At 39.6% G+C, this 15,031-nt stretch overlaps 1 protein-coding gene across 1 annotated transcript in view; it reads right to left on the minus strand.

The window, feature by feature from the left end:
- Nucleotides 1-15,031, minus strand: part of Npas3 (neuronal PAS domain protein 3) — a 573,957-nt gene that overhangs the window by 411,789 nt on the left and 147,137 nt on the right. The gene's annotated exons all lie outside the window — the stretch shown is intronic.

The raw sequence follows: 15,031 nt of genomic DNA on the forward strand, positions 1-15,031 counted from the left end.
TTCCTGCAAACTCCTGAGTATCGGGCAATGTTAACCTCCCTGCCTGGAGTATCTTTTCCCAATATTCTCTACTTGTTAAAAAATATCCTTATCCACAAAGACCCTTGCAAGGTACTTTTCTAGCCTTTTCCTTATTGGTTTTCTTGAGTCTACACAGCCATAATGTGCTTCTGAGAAATCTGGTCACTATTGCTTGTTTCTATACGTTCCTTCTTTCCTGACATCTCCCCCCACCCCCAGGATTTGCAATGACAAGAATAGCAACTAAATGTTTATATTTTTAACATCTAAGTTTAGTGTGCCAGTATAGGTAAACAGTTACATAAATACATATTTAATAGGCTAGTGTTCAATTCAAGAAGTAATAGATAAATCATCACCTTAAGAGAGGGCTTTTGTATGGAGCCCTGATGCCACCTTGGCTGTTCACCCTGAGAACTAGAAATGGGGTAAAAACTGAGCCTATCAATTTTCACTCTTCCACAGCTACCCTGTCCTCTTGTTCTCTCAATAGGACTTAAAGTCAGGTACAATCATCCCATAGACTGTTAAATTGCATCTGGAAGTCAGACTAGCTGAAGGTTCCTCAATTTTGCCAGTGTAAGAGATTTGGAAGTTGGGGGTGGGAGAGAACCTTTAAAAAACAAAACAAGAAAAAAAAAAAAAACCAAGCAAAACCAAACCCAAGTCTTATTGTTAGCCCAAATAAACAATATCAAGCATCCAAATTGTCTTTGTAAAAGCCTAACCAGCATCCCTCTCAGAGCCTGGGTGAATATTTCTGGTCCTTACCTCCTAAGTACCTTCAATTTGTCACCATTGCTCTGATGTTGAATAGTGCAAGCTCTTACTCAAAGGTATGTAAATATGTGTCAAACTCTGGACCATACCAAAGTTAACATGAAGTCTCTTCTTGTTCTGGATTAGAGCAAAGGGATCTGAAGCCCTGGTCCCTTGTTTGTCCTATTAATGTCTCAACACTATGATTAAGGTGTCAAAATCTATCAATCCTGACATCCAACATGAGATCAATAGTGATACTATGGTCTTGCTTACACCCAATACTGTCAAAACACATTTACACGTGACCTTAAAAGCTAAATGATTCTGAGTGCATAGTTCCCCTGCTAGATTATCTAGTTGTACAGAGAATTTATAATATGTAGTTACAAAACAACATATATGTAAGGATGCCCACTCCAATCTCACCAATGACAACTACTGATACATATTATCTTTAAAATGTGTATGCTTCTATAACAACATTTAAAACTTAATAACTACATTGATTATACATAGATGTGTGTGTATATGTTGGACGTGAACAAGTATGGGCATACATTTGTCATGGCACAAGAGTAGAGGTCAGAGGTAAACCTGTAGGAGTCGAGTCTTTCCTTTACATATGGGTTCTATGATTCACACTTGGGTCATCAGCCTCGAGAGATGAGTAACTTTACCTGCTAACATATCTCATGGGCCCTTAAGAATATTTTTGTAACTTAAATTGAAAGCTAATGCAATACTAAGAAATAGCATTCTGACAAATGTCTCCCAAACTGTTGGTGAATGGGTCCCAAGCACAGAGCAAAACAAATATAACGACTCATTCTTTTCTCCTACACCTAGCCTGGCATCTATCAGGAATTGGTGATTTTAATAAAGATAGAGGTGTTGAAACAAGCAGTTGAAATTGAAAGAGTACACAAACTGGACGCCAGTACAGACTGTCCCCATTGGTCATGGTGCTTCAGATATCAATGCGAGATAACAGCAACATAGGACTTAACTCTGGTCTCCTTTTAAGGATTCATGGGAGGGAAAGAGATGACAAAATGCATGGTTTATGAGGGATCACTCAGTCCCCTGGAGCCATTATGAAGCGATAAGAGAACTACTGTCACAATGGCAAATAGGAGTTTATGTGCTTGAGTCGCTTCCCTCTTTGTTTATGTGGGAGGAGAGGTGCTATGTTAAATCTGGCATGATGTTCCATGCCAGCATAGTGCATCAAGAATTCCCACAGTGCAGCTTTAAATCATTCACCATTATCATTTGATCCTAAATTTCCCAGAACACTATTAAACTGGTCAAAAAAATCCCAGTTAAAATGCACTCAGAATCGTCACCAAAAAATAACCTCCCTCCTAAAGTGAGCATTTTAAAAATAAGTCATCGTGGGTCCTCAAAAACCCATCACTCAAAGTGCCTGGACTGCTTCTCCGAAAATTAGCTTTCATAAGGCTAACATCCCTGCTTTTGACAGCTGTCTTAGCAAGAAAAGACCCAGACACACAGCTATGCTGGTATCTAGTCATGCCATGGTGACTGTGTCGATCTGAATGTTGACTGGTGGCATAACCCAAGCAGATGTAGTACCCATATGTGCGGCTCTAGAGAAGATCTCCAAAGTACTGGCATCTGGATGTCAGCTTTGCCTCCCTGGCCCCACAGATGAGTGTTCTGCTAGACCTGATTGCGTCTCTGCTGGGTATCAGTCTGCTGCAGCCCCGATGGGCTCACTGGCACTACCTAGACTCCAATGTTCTTGGAAACAGTAAACCAGATAATCACCTTGTACCAGAGCACTCTGTGAATGTACCTGGTTTGCCAGGAGCCATACTGAAATCCAGCAAGGCAGATCTTACTTCTTCTGCTCTTAATCACTGGGGTGTACTTTGAAATCCTCCAAACAGTGACGTGGGGTAGGGTGTCTTAAAGTGGTATGGGAAATCTGGTTTTTACATGTTTCAAGTCACCAACTGGAAAAATTAGCCCGAAAAGAAGACTTATTGGGGTATGTGGTTTGGATATGTATTTTTCTGGGTTTGGGCATTTTTGCTACAGTTTTGAAATAGTGTCTGTCACAAGCACTTAGATCCCCAAAAGGCAAGGGAAGGTCATCCCCCCCACACTTGTCTCTCTTCACTTTCTCCTTTGCAAATGAGTCCCTGGATGAATCCTTCCTTCCAATTGGGAGAAACAAAATGAGGGGAAAAAGATGCTTGGCAAGTGCGAATCATCAAAGATTAAAAATGCCAAAGCCTTCCTCAAGGGAGGAAGGCTAACTTGATAATAAATTAACAATGACGTGTCCTCCTGCCTCCCGCTCTTCTGTGCCAGGTTTCCCAAAGCGAGGGCCCTCCTCTCCCCAGCTGACTTCTCCTCACCCACAGATAGAAATCTCTCACTGCTTCCCTATGTGGGCCTCGAGCCTTGAGGGGAGGAGAGCGTGAGGAAATGAGTTTTGTTTGATTGATATGAACTCTATCAATTAGATTCCTGGGTGAAAAATGTCACCGTGATATAAGCACTGGTATTTCTGAGCGCACAGAACAGAGATGGGATTTAAATAAGGACAACACAGTGACATTACTTCAAAAGCAACCACGAAGAAGTGCTAAAATAACACTCAGTGTTTACTTTAAATTAGAACAATTTGATCTCAAAAATAAAATCTCACTACTCAGTCAGTTTACAGACAGGGAATTAAAGTAGTAAATTCTCTGGCCTTTACTTTCTGTATGCCTTATACATTTAAAAACGGGACATAACCAGCACGCCCAATAGGTATGGCTTCACAAATGCCGTGTATAGTAGGAACACTGACAAGATGTTTAGTAAGAAGTGGTGGATGGCTGGCATTTTAAACTTTGCCATTTGGGAAACATGACAATTCCAATCACTGCCATTTTGCAGACATAAGTAAAAATCGCGGGAGACAAACCCACCCATGCTCCCCTTCAGGAACATCGTGTTGATCTTAAAGTATATTTTAAAATTTGTATACATTAGAGAACAGCTGGAAGGTACTTATTTCAAACAGTCTCTTCTGGCAGAATGATTAATGCAAATAATGCAGTAAATTATGCGTTAGAAATTGAACAGTCAGAATGCTAGCTCCGGTTCTGAGCAGTTCTGCCTTTGCTGGAGTCATCCACTGGTCATGAGAAGCGCTGACCACCCTTCTGTGAGTCGCAAACCCTCTAGACCTCTGTTGACTACTTCCCTCAGTATGCTCATGTGAAGCCCTCAGAAGGAGCTACTCTCTCTTTCAAAGAGGGTTGACTTGGGCACAGTTAATCACTAACTGTGATAAAGAAATTAAATGTATTCATAGTTAGGACCAGACCCAATGTAAGTAATCAGAAAATGAAAGGGAAATGACATTTGTGGTGGGACGGGCTCCTTTAAGGTGACCTCCTGACTGAGCAGGGCACCCTTACATTGACACATGGCGACTTGGGCATAATGCATTAACCCTGCCAGGATCCGAGGTGTCTTCCTCACCTGACAGGACACACCCTGAAATCCTTCAGCACTTCTCACTTAAGTGCTGCCTTCTCAGTACTCAAGGCAGAACCACTGGTCTGTCTGAGGCTCCGTCCTGTGTCTGGACAAATTCAAACGAATGCTACAAATATGAATGCCTACTAAGAGCACTGCATAATCTGGGGCTGGAGAGATGGCTCAGTGGTTAGGAGCACTGACTATTCTTCCAGAGGTTCTGAGTTCAATTCCCAACAACCACATGGTGGCTCACAACCATCTGTAATGGAAACAGATACCCTCTTTTAATGTGTCTGAGGACAGCAACCATGTACTCACAGACATAAAATAAATAAAACCTTAAAAAAAATAAACAAGGCACAAACATGATCAAGGCAGGATGCCTGAGTTCAAATGCTTACAATGTAGCAAGAATCCTAGGACATGCATGGATACATGCTATATATAACCATGCACATGGATACAGCTATATATAACTAAACACAGGAGTCCTTCAGAGTGGGAGAGGTAACCCAGAAGTACTTTGACTAAAGTTCACTCAATTTTAGGTCCTTGTCTCTACCTCTGCCCTTCAACTTTAGTTTAGGACATATTAATTTATTAGAAATTGAGAGGAAGAACAACATATAAAATATTCTGCAATGCTTCATTTGGTCATCTTCATACAGTAAGCTGTCTGCTGTCTATGGGTGTTTATATAATGTCAGGATATGAAGTTTGTTTTATCCCTGCCACAATTAAACTGGTCTACATTTAAAAGGAGGCAGAGCAAAAGAGAGAGAAGGAGAGACTGGGGTATAGGGGGAGAGAGGGAGGGAGGGGAAAGAGGGAGAGAGGGAAAAAGGGAGGGAGGGAAGAAGGGAGGAAAGGAGGGAGGGAGGGAGAAAGGGAGAGAGAGAGAGAGAGAGAGAGAGAGAGAGAGAATATTTATGAATTCACAAAACCCTGGGCTTTCAGTGGCAGAGTCTGTCCTTTCAACACTGCCTCCCCATTGCAATAATCCAGAAGAATCTGAGATACATGTCCAAGGATCATGGAAATGTAGATTTTGATTGAAATAAGAATAATATAATATTCTGGTCTGGATTAGTGCTATGTCTTAGAGAGCTAAGGTTAATAGAGGTGTAAGGAGAAAAATAAGTCCAGCATTTTAAAAATAAAATGAATTTTTAAGCAGTTGTTTTCAATACAAGGAAAAGCATACAGAAACGAATGCGTCTCTCACCCATGTTTTCACCACGTTAGTCATGAGTTTTGTGTGTTTGGGGGTGGGGCATTATCTTGTGATTTTGAAATGTCCCTAAGCTTCCCTGAAAATCAGCTAACCCCCAAACAGAGTGGCAGGATATTCTATTAGATGCAGTTTGGTTGATGTGGCCCCAGATGACTTTTCTGAGCTTTCTCTCTGCAGGCCGCCCCAAGTATCCATTTCTGTTAATGATCTATTGCTTCTGTCTGATTCAGTGCAGCCCACCGGCTATGGGAATGGCGAGTCTCAGCGGGAGACAACAAAATGGTCAGCAAACAGGGCTGAGCCATGTCATTTTCCTCAAATACTTTCCTAGGAATGAAATGACAAGCTTTAAAATGTTGTCTTCTGCTCAGGGCAAATATTTCTTTATTAAACAAAAGTGGATCTCCTCCAGCTCCCATTCGGCTCGCAGCTTAAAGTCTGTCACTCGAAACACTTCTACTGTAAAATAATTTAATGCCCGACACTTCCCCCATACTTCCATTCTCTGTCACTCTTCTACTTCTCCTTCTAGGTTCAAACCCCAGCTGTGCCAGTCGCTAACAGCTGTAGGACCTTAACATCACTGTACCAAATCCCTGGCCAAAATAATATCACTGTATTGTTATCTCAGGGTAAGGCTCAACTAAATGATTGGCAATTAATAACCAATGGTAACTAGCTGATTAGTGAGCTACCACTAGTGATACTATTTTGAATCTAAGAAAACCCAATTCCCAGTTTAAAAAAAAAATGAGTGTAGCTGGGACTCGAGTGAAAAGAAACCATTCTGTAGAGATGACAGGTACTGATAGAAGGGCCTGAGTGGGTGCTTAATACCTAGGGAGAGCCAACAATGACTCGTGAAGATTAAATACTGTCTAAATCATGGATTGGGCTTTTACATTCAGTCCACCAAATGTGGTCTCAGGAGAGGACACAGTTGAACTCAGTATGCATCATTAAATAGTTACTGAGTTTTATCTCCTGTGTGACTAAAATTCTAAAAGTATAATTTAAAATGTCATTGAACTATCCTTATGGATTAAAGATGCAATTAAAATGGTCATTGATATTATCGTTTGCTTTTTGTATTTATGTGGAACACACAGACTTCCCACTTACAAATTTTTTAACCATAGAATTTTCTGTTTCTTTGGGTCAATTCTACCCTTGGTCTAATCTCTGCACCAGATGAATTTTACAAAATCGTCGTGTCGCTCCAGAGTGAAGCCCGAGAGAAGGTTATTTCAGAAGGCATTTTCTGAGGGCCTAAGGGATCACTTGCAGTTTGCTCTGTCTTCAGCAATGAGGGCAAGAGCCCCATCTGACTCAATCCCTGCTGCAGCTGGCCAGCCTCCTGGGACTCAGGAGAACAGGATTCTACTGGGTGGGGATTTGTCCACTCCTCACACGTTTCAGTCATCTAAAACAACTGCTCATGAAGCATAAATACAATATTTAGATTAAATAAATATTCTGAAAGCCAAAATATGATGCTTTTTCAACACAGGCAAAGGAACAAGGTGACGCTTCTTAGACAGGGTTTTATTGCATTGCTGCAATATAGTACCATCCCCTGGGTCCCTTACCTGGCACACATAAATCATCAGATCTTGAACTAGCAAGTGTCTGTAAGTGATTCACAAGGAGCCAACAGACAAAATAATATAAACAGCTGAAGGCTGGGTAAGCCCAGCTCCTGGGCTAGCCAACTGGTTCTTGTTTGCAGCTTGGGCTATGACAAGGGCTCTCCAGGATGATCCCCGAGGCCATTTTGTTACTGCTGGTTCCTAAAGGCTCTGGTTTTCTGTGCTTGCAGATGGGCAGTATAACTCATATCAAAAGTAGAAGACTATTTGTAAATGTATTAGGCATGAGGTGCTGCTGGTTAGACCAGGTCTTGAAAGCAGAATTCTTCTCACAACTACTTAAATGAGGCAGGGACTACAGTTCCATTTTGACATTTATAAAAACTCTATTACTTGGTTTAAATCTTCTCTTTTCTATATTTTGAAAGATTTCTAGCATTCTCCTCTTCCTACTTTATACATTTAGAAATAAAAACATTTGAACATAAATATACACACATATGCATGTACAAATGCATGCATGCACACACTCTTTTGGAAGATTCTTCTATAGTAATCTTTCCATCTTTAAAATGCTAGTAATGTCAGATACAGATGTGAAATTATAGTGTAATTGTTCAATTATATATTCCATTTAGTTCTTATTGTATTTACAGATTTTTAATATCTTAAAATAATTCTGACAGGATTCTTTGGGCCACTTTTCCCAAGTGTCTTTTGCAGAATAAAATTGCTCCAGAATGTTCCTAACTGTCTGCCTACCAACTTAGCTGGAGGCACAATGCCCACAACTGTTCCCCAGCCCCAGCTCCCAATTCTTTCTCAAATTTAAATGAGTCTAAAAGGTATTTAAAGTTTGGGAAAGTGTGAGGGAAGAATAAATAAAAAATATTTATGTTATAGACAGGTCTATGAGGTCAGTGAGTTGGCTTGAGTGGGGTCTAAGTCTAATGGCTTGAGTTTGATGCATATGTGATAGCAAGAGACAATGGACTCTCACAAGTGTCCCTTGTCTTTCACAAGTCTACTATGCCATGCTTGTACACATATGCACAGATATATGCACATGATAGATAGACAGACAGAAGAGGAAAGATAGATGTATACCATGGACACAAGTTATGATGCCTAAGCCAGCCCAAGTAGAACTCTGTCCTGTGGCAGCAGAACCTATATACAGGCAGACAGACAGACAGACTGACAGATAGACAGAGGAAAGATAGATGTATATCATAGAAACAAGTTATGATGTCTATGCCAATCCAAATAGAACACTGTCCTATGGCACAGATTGGCAGAACATACATGCATCAACACAGATGCATAGAAAGTAGCAAATAAAACTATTCATATTTATATTATAGCCTCATATTCTTTTCTAAGACATATGCTCATTTTTGGGGGGTGGTGCATGCTTTTAATTCCAGGGCTGAGACAAGATGATCTCTGGGACTCTTGGGGAGTGCCAGGCCAGTGAGAGACCCTATCTCAGAACAACTAAAACAAACAAATACACAAACTCTCCCCAAGAAAGCAGAGCCAACCCCCAAGCCAAAACAATGGGAATGGCACCCGAAGACAATTCTCAGGGTTACCTCTGGCCTCACACAAACATGGACATACATATATGTCCTCATTGGTAACCATAGACACACAAACACACATACATGTACACACTGCAGATTATTGGTTGTTCTGAGATACTTCTGCTTTATCCCCTATTTTGTGCTGCATTTCTTGCCCATCTGCTCATTTTTAATTGGTAGTATATTTGTCTTGTTATTTCACTTTAATCTCCAAATAATCTAGTCACCCTCAGTATCTCAGAAAGAGTGACCAGTATTCCCATATCTTACATCCTCAGAGAGGCCTCAGACAAAACCTGCCCATCCCGGCCAGTGCCAGTGTTGCTTCTTTTCCTGCCTTCTATCTCTGCCGTATGTGCCTGCACTGAGAGAACACACGTGTCAAAGTGAAGCTGCCACTCTCAGCTGCTCCTGGAGAACTTGAACACCAAACCTTAAAAGGTGTATGTGGAGGGAATAGACTGTATGAATCTACAACTGTGGCAAGGGGTCGCTGACTGGCCGCAGGCTGGCTGACCAGATTCTCCATCATTCTAAGGACCAGCCTCTGCCACAGTCAACCCAGCAGGGTCCTGATCAACCCCTGTGTGCTCTGCTGTGCATTGCATCTCATCTGAGGCAGGTACCCTGGGGACCCATTCCATGTAACTCTTGTAGCATTCTATAAGGAAGTATTGTCATCTCTATTTGGGATTCGAGAAACTGGCACGAGGGGAGTAGGTGTTACTTGTCACGTTCATATAGCAAAGACCAGGAATGCAAATCCAGAATCATCCACCAAAAGGAACTTAGTTGACTTTCTTACGGTGGTTCTATACTCAAAGTGGGACGCTATGAAGCAAGACTATAATTCTTGTATTACCATATTTTCTTCTTTCAGCTACTTATTAGCTGTTCAGAAAATAAGTACTGAACTGCACTTTCTCATTTTTGATTTTTTGTCTCATTTCCCCAGATCTGGGGTACCTGACAAATTAGATTTGTGACTACAAAGACCCATTTTCTACTTTCACTCAACTGAAAAACTAACTATAACTTCCCTCCACAGCGACTTAACTCCAACCCTATCGTCTACCCACACCTCTCACAGTATTTCACAGTAAATTATAGCAAATATTTATCCTGCAAATCAAAGTCAGCAAGGTACATAAAGCCCAAATGATGTGTATATATACTCCAAGATTCCTCAGAAGGAGTCTCCATTTCATGCTGGCATAGATGGATCTCTCTGACACGGGAGATGATGAATGCTGCGCAGATCGTATGGGGAGCATTGCATGAAGACTTAATGGTATCCTAACAAAATTTACAGCAGGGGCTGATGACTGGATCTACCTTCTAGTTCTGCAGGTCTGACTGGTGGGCTGTTGTTGTTTTTCTAAGCAACTGAAATTAAAGAACCTAAGAATAGCAACAAATCACATTTATTCTAAAGGGCAGCTTTACTCTGGAACTTTTGTAAGTTCCATTTCTACCTCTAACTAAATAGCTGGCTCTGCTATTGAGAGGAGGATTGTCATTTGAGGTAAAACGCACTGGGGCCATCAAGTTTACTATGTTTTCCTCTAAGGTGGCCTATACTGCCTAATGCCAATACTATAAATGTTGTTACAATCGGTGAAAAAAAAATCCTTTCATCTAAGAGGATTTTATTGATAATGTCCACATATTTCTATTTGTGGATATATGAAATCTATCTAATTGAAAGTATTCTTGATAAGCATTTCTTAAAAACATAGACATTATTCTAGATTACCCAACAGAGACAAAAACACTAACAGATATTTACCAATGTTCACAACACAGGTGGAAGAAAAATATCTACTACGGCTTTGTCCATTTTCACAATGAAGAAACAAAGGCCGACTTAGCGCTGGCGTGCACTCTAGATCTACATAGCTAAAAAGGAGCAGGTTGGGATGAGACTTCAAGTTGACTGGATGTGGAAATCCACATATACTGAGGCTGGCTACCAGATCCCATGGCTGGAAGAAGTTGATAACTGAGCTAGGGGTGTGAGACCAGGGGCTGGCTTTGTTGCGCAAAATGTATGCCTTCATTCTCCTGTTAACTAGTTACTTCCTGAGAATCATATAGAAAACACTCATGCTTTGCACTTCAAATACACTAATCTGCATACTTATTCCAGCCTGCCTGCTTCCTACTCTGACTTTTTTTTTTTTTTTCTGTGCTTATTCTGACTCTGGAACGGGAGCTTTTAGAGCGAAGGCATCCTGAGTTAACTTTTCCCAGATTATGTAAAATGAATAGCTCTAGTGTCATCTTTTGTTTTTTCAACTTTTCTAAAGTGACAGGTTTTCAATTTTCATAACTATGCATCTTCTCAAAATCACGAATAAAACTTTCATTTGAGCTGTGAGCTTTGAATAATAAATTCCATTTCTAACCATAAAACAACATTTTGGGGTACTCTGTTAATAATGAAACAAGGTTTGCTATCAACTTAGCTGCTTCAGTTTTCCAATTTCGAGAATGGAGATTCTTATAAAATATAATACTCATCCCCCCCACACACCAACAGTTAATGGGGAGGCTGGGCAAGTCATACCAAGATCTCCATTTGACTAGAGAGAGGCACCAGAATTAGACACAGCAAGGCCCAAGGTTCTGAGGCTGGCATAACAGGTGAGCTGCAACCTGCAGGTGGGAGACCCAATCCACCACCTTGGTGAGTTTGCCAAATTAGGTAACAAATAGCTCACCTCTCTTTCCTAAACTCCATTTCAAAATTTTTAACTCATCCAAATCCAGTAACTGAGACCAGTCACTAAGAGAAGGTGGAAGTTAATTTACAATATTAAAAAACATTTTGTAAATGCCAAACTGATATCTTACTTGAGGTAAAGATGCCGAAGAAGTAATCAGCAGAAGTAGGGAATTTCTACTTTTTCTACTTCTTCTTTCTTTTAAAATAATAGTACTGTATCCTTACTTTCGATTGTTTTACAGCTCAATTGATAAGGTGTGTTCTTTTTTTTTTTGTTCAAGAAAATTTAAAAGCAACTAATTTAAATATGCAAAATTATCTTGAGTTGTTCATACGTGAACTTAAAAGCCGTGCAACACAGGAAAATTAAGTAATTATGCCTCCAAGTTATTTACTGCAATTAAGCTCATTTATCATATGCAAATTAGTGCAAACTGGTCTCATTAGTTACTAAATTACTCAATATGAGCTGAACAATGTAGCACTCCAGTTTGTAATGAAAAATCCCTGTAGAGGCAAGCAGTATCAATTAAGCTAATTTGCATATGCAAATATATTCACTAACTTTCTCTTTTTCTATATTTAGTTTTACATTTTCTTACCATTCCAGATCATACCAAGACAGTTGGGTCATTCACCTCTCTCAACTTATTCCATCACAGCTAAAGGAATTAATCCAGAATGCCTCTATTATTAGAAATCATTTTATCTTAGCACTTACATCCAGCAAGGTATCACCTCACTAGGAACAATCAGGAGAGAGGATGCTGTTTCCTAAAACAAAGATAACATTCTACCTCATCAATAAAACAGTACCCTTAATATCACTTTCCTCAAGTCTTTTTGAAAACATTACTGTCAGGAAGAAGGAGTGCTGACTAAGCTAGGCATATCATAATATGATCATAATTTGTATTTTCATATTAGCTGTTGACACATTTTAGGTCGACTCACTTTCTTTTGCTTAGGTATTTGGTCAGATGCTTCATCTGGTTCCAGTTTGGTTTCCTTGGTGTGTGTGGCTATACACTCATTTGTTGTAGAGGCCGGGGGCTCATACTGGGGTCTTCCTCAATCAATTGTTTCTTATTGTTGGAGGCAAGGTCTTTCCTGGGCCCCAGAACTCCCCATTATGCTAGGCTAGTTAGACAACCAAGTCCTAGAGGTTCTCCTGTCTCTGCCTCCCCAAGCACCAGGATTACAGATGTACATCACCACATACCATCATTCACAGAGTTCTGGGGACCACACCCAGGCACACATGCTTGTGTGGTAGCACTTTATGAACTCAGTCATTTGACTCAGCCATTTGACCAGCATCTTGCTCATATATATATATATATATATATATATATATATATGTATATGTATATATACAATATATATTCAAATTTTTGATGATATAATTATATATAACCTGTACCTTTAATTTTAATTTTCTTTACTGAAATGAATGAAATTGAAAGAGTTTAATGACAGCAGTTTGTTCATTCTCTGTCCATTCCCAACACTGCTATAGGTGTCTATATTGCCAAGATATTTTCTCCACCAGGATCTTTAGTTTTTCTATTATAATTAGCTGATCTCTGAGACAAAAATAGTACTGTGACTAAAAGTACTTGCATTATAACTAAGATACTATAACAAAGACATATATATATATATATATATATATATATATATATATATATATAAGCAAGATGCTGGTGAAATGGCTGAATCATGTATAAGAATATATATATTCTTATACATCTGCCACTTTTTAAAAACTTTTCTGGCACAAAACCATATGTTCTCGTTTAAACATGATTCTGGTGTATTCTATTATCTAAACTTCAAAGTATGATGAAAATAGGTATATATATCCTGTATTAATTTATTCTAAACCTGTCCCATGATATCCTCTATCAAAGGCACAGGTTCTTCATTTACTTGAAGCAAGAGTATGCTACATTTCCTGGTGCATTTTCTGGTGCATGGTTTGATTTTATTATCTTAACATTTTAAGGTGGGTGTAGCAGCATTAATATAAAACATGCATAAGCAATATCACAACTTTATATAACAATTACATAAACATTATTTACAGAGTGAAAAAAGCAAACCCTCTGCTAAGGGCATACAAATAATTAAAACATCCCATTCATAATTCTGGCACCTGAGGGAAAGCTATTCCAGTGGTTAATTTTTATGACTTGCAAATATGATATTTGGTATTTTATGTTTTGCTAATTTCTATGAAGTGAAATATAAATATCAAGCCTGGTCCCTACACTGTGAGAGTTAAAAGAAACAGCACTTGTAATTAAAACAAATTCTTATTCTTTATTATTCTGTGTGGGGCATGTGCATGATGCATTGAGTGTATGTACCCTGCATATGTGGAGACCATAGGGTCCTCTGTGAGGGCCTTGTGTGCACCGTGGCACATGCGGAGGCCACAGGCTCCTCTCTGAAGGCCTTTCTCTCCTTCTGCCTCCACATGGGGTCTGGGGATTGAAGAGTGCCAGGCCTGAGCAGCAGGCCTGGCACTGACTTTTACCTGAATAGCCTCAACAACCCTGCCTGCCCTCACTTCCTTATGGAAAGGGAAGCATAAAGAGACAACAAAGAGAACTTGAGCCAAATTCATACTGAGTGACATGTATGTATTCAGGAAAGGTCCCTGTAGTGGCCTGCAAAGGTTCTGAAATTTTCAGTGGGTCTGCCCTAAGATGTGCAGTCCTCAGCTTCCACATGCACCTGCCTTCCCATCCCTCAGCTACCTCACAAATGTTGAAGAAGCTACATGTCTTCACTTGGGCCCTCTAAGGCCAACTTCATAGACTTGTACTTGCAGGGCTGACATGCAGACATTACTTCCGTCCTAAAGATGCTTGAAAATGACAGGCTCCCCTGTCTACTCCAACAGTGGCCATCAGTGGTAAGGTATGCAAGTGGCCCTTGAGTTACACACTACATAACACTTGACCTTCATCTCACCTGCATGTACAATTACTAAACCATTATACAGAACAAGCAGACATGAATGGGGGAGAGAGAGGGAGAGAGAGAGAGAAGAGAAAAGAGAATTTTACAAGGTCAGAAGCACCACAAAGTTTAGAATTCTTCTCTATTCAAAAAGGTACAGATCTGATCAAATTTTAAGAAAGCTCACAAAACTCATTTTTCCTGAAACTATATACATATACTTATACATGTGTGTGTGTGTGTGTGTGTATGTATAAGCACACACTGATGGCATTAAGAAGGGAAGTTGGCACAATACATGAGACTTAGCAAAATTACAATGCACTCTTACTATTATATACCTGAACTGCACTTTTATAATTAAAACACACAGAAGTGCACACCTTTTTCTTACAATAGTTGGTATTTGCATTATAAATGGAAATTTTTAGTTATAGTTAAGATACCCAATGCCAGAAAATTGACTAAATAAACTATATATTCATATGATATTTGGCTAACATGAATAATGATGGAAAATATTCAGTACAGCTAGAGGATACAAATAAAGGATACTTATTATATAAAGAATGACAGATTAATGCTTTGTCTGTCTATCAATCTGTCTATCAATTTACCTATCTATCTATCTATA

The sequence above is a fragment of the Apodemus sylvaticus genome, chromosome 6 (assembly GCF_947179515.1).
Source record: "Apodemus sylvaticus chromosome 6, mApoSyl1.1, whole genome shotgun sequence".
In the NCBI taxonomy this organism is placed as follows: Eukaryota; Metazoa; Chordata; class Mammalia; order Rodentia; family Muridae; genus Apodemus; species Apodemus sylvaticus.